This window comes from Echinops telfairi, unplaced genomic scaffold, assembly GCF_000313985.2.
Source record: "Echinops telfairi isolate 266 unplaced genomic scaffold, ASM31398v2 ScPeMD7_5592;HRSCAF=6446, whole genome shotgun sequence".
NCBI lineage: Eukaryota > Metazoa > Chordata > Mammalia > Afrosoricida > Tenrecidae > Echinops > Echinops telfairi.
In genome coordinates this window covers 56,794,399-56,796,933 of record NW_022109491.1, presented here as the reverse complement: position 1 = coordinate 56,796,933, position 2,535 = coordinate 56,794,399, and positions in this window count along the sequence as shown.

Sequence of the window (2,535 nt, the reverse complement as noted above, 5' to 3'; positions counted from 1 at the left end):
CAGGGCAAGATATGACAAAATAATAATTTATAAATTATCAAGGGCTCATGAGGGAGGGGGAGCAGGGAGGGGGAAAATGAGGACCTAATGCTGGGGGCTTAAGTGGAGAGGAAATGTTTTGAGAATGATGAGGGCAATGAATGTACAAATGTGCTTTACACAACTGATATATATATGGCTGATGATAAGAGTTGTATAAGCCCCCAATAAAACGATTAAAAAAATAGGTGGAGGTGAAAGACAATATCTACAAGAGAAGAGAAAAAAGGTGCAGCTGGGCAAGCTATTGGAAAGTTTCATGAGTTGTTTAAAATGTTGAATACAAAAATGATGATCTGAAATGTAAACTCTCATCTAATCCACAATGAAAAGGTCTTTTTTTTTTTTTAAATGGGGGAAAGACAAAGGGATTATTTTTAAAAGAAGAGAACAGAGAAAATAATGTCACCTAAGGAGAAAAATAGAGAAATGGGGGGAAAAGGAAGAGAAAAATCCAATATGACACTGTACTTGCATTAGCTGCAAACACAACAGTGGCAAAAGCATGGTGTGTACTTAGTGGAGACATATACTAGCAAATGTGGAGGTATAGGAGTTGTCACTACTAGATGTGGATGTGGAGAAACAACTCAGCTAGATTTTTTTTTAAAAAGAAGGTAGAGGGGAAGAGGAAAAAACAAACAAACAAGGACACTGGAGAGGGAAGAGCTAAGACAGAAAGAAAGAAGGGAGAAAAAAAACCCCAAACCCAAATAGCTGGAACAAAATTTATCTGTTAAACACACTGCAGTGCAAATGTGGTGCTTTCTGTGGGGCAGGAGTACAGGGGTGGTCAGAAAACAACACTGTTTATATAGGCTCAGGTGGTAAGGGAGGGGGCACCTGCTGTGTGGGATCAAAACAATAAAATAAAATGGACTGTGGGATACATTAAGGTTTTTCCCCAGGTTGTTCCCCATATTTATTTTATGCCCAGCCTAGGACACACTGCTTGCAACACATGATAAATGACTGTAGCACACTTGGAAGCAAGCTACTTAGAGCTATTCTCCCTGAGGACATCAGCCATCTAGAGCAATCAGACACTATTGTCTGTCCCACCATAGGTGGGGCTCACACCCTACTGATAAGGATAGTGATTGTTTCCCTGAAGGAGAGCCCAGAGACAGAGTCAAGCCAGCTCAAGGAGGATCAAGATTAGACTGCTATCTTGAACCTAGGATCCACTCATTTTGTCACATGTGTACCCCTAATCCCTCCCCTTCCTATTGTGTGTACACCCCTAGGTCAGTGTCTCCCTCCCATTGCTTGTATTGCTTATGGCACAACCCTTTCCTGTTATGTATGTGGGTAACTGTAATCAGGGAGTCTTGCACAGCCCCTAAGGATATATAAGCCTTGGTTGGAAATATACTGACTCTCCTCCTCCCTCTCTCTTTCTGGACCTGGGTGCTGAGATCATGGCTGTCCCAGAGGTGAGCATGCTACTATAAAATGTGTCTGACTCTTTTATTTAACTCTCCTTCCATGACTTTACTATAATTTTTATATATTAAAGCTGTACAATTGAACCTATGGACTCCCTGCGGTTGTTAGAGGCTGACTTACTCTAATAATGGAGGGGAGAAAAGAAAGAAGACATTAATAATAGGGATTGGGGGTGAGAAGAGGGAAGAGTGGAAAGAAGCAAAACAGAAAAACAAGAGAAGAAAGAAAAAGCAGCCCAGTATTGACAAAGTCCTAGCTGCCAAACATGGAGTAAAGTGCTCCTACTGCAGAAGCATGGATGTTCAATCAGCGAGGGTCACATTAGGTAGGAGCAGGGCTGGGGGCAGGGGCAGGTGTGTGAGGGGAATTGCTCCCCAGGATTCAAAACGAAACAAAACAGAACGAATGAATGATGACAAGGGGAGAAGAAACAATAATAAAAGAAAGAGAGTGGGGAGAGGCAAGAACTATAAGATAAAGAGAAAAAAAATCTGGCAGAGTGTGGAGGTTTTGCTGGTCACTAGGTGAGTGGAATAGGCAGTGCCATGCCTCCAGTCACTGGGTGGTCATGCAAAGTAAGCAAGGAGGTTACAACTTTCTAGCCATCAATCACTGAGTGCTGGTGCAGTCCTGGGTGAGTGGATTCAGTTATCTAGATCCTGCTCCAAAGAAACACTGCTTACAATAATTCAAACTGGCCACTGTGCTGATCAACACTTTTATCTCCTTGTTCACTATAGCTCAGTCTCTTCCTCTTTTCACTATAGTCCAGTCTCTACCTCTCATTGGTATTTGATCCACTTCTTTATCTTTTCCTTCAAAGCTCTAGGTTCCAAGATTTCCATGTGTTCCATTGCACTTAGTTTCTAGGGTCTTTGTTGCATTATGTCTCGATGGTATATCTGGGAAGAAAGTAAAAGAAAACAAAAGAAAGTTCTAGGAAGCAAATCTATGGATAGAAGTATAAACATAGGTGTGCACATAACATAATAATTCATAAAAATAGAGGTATTGGCCTATGTCCATATATTTTATGGCAACACACTG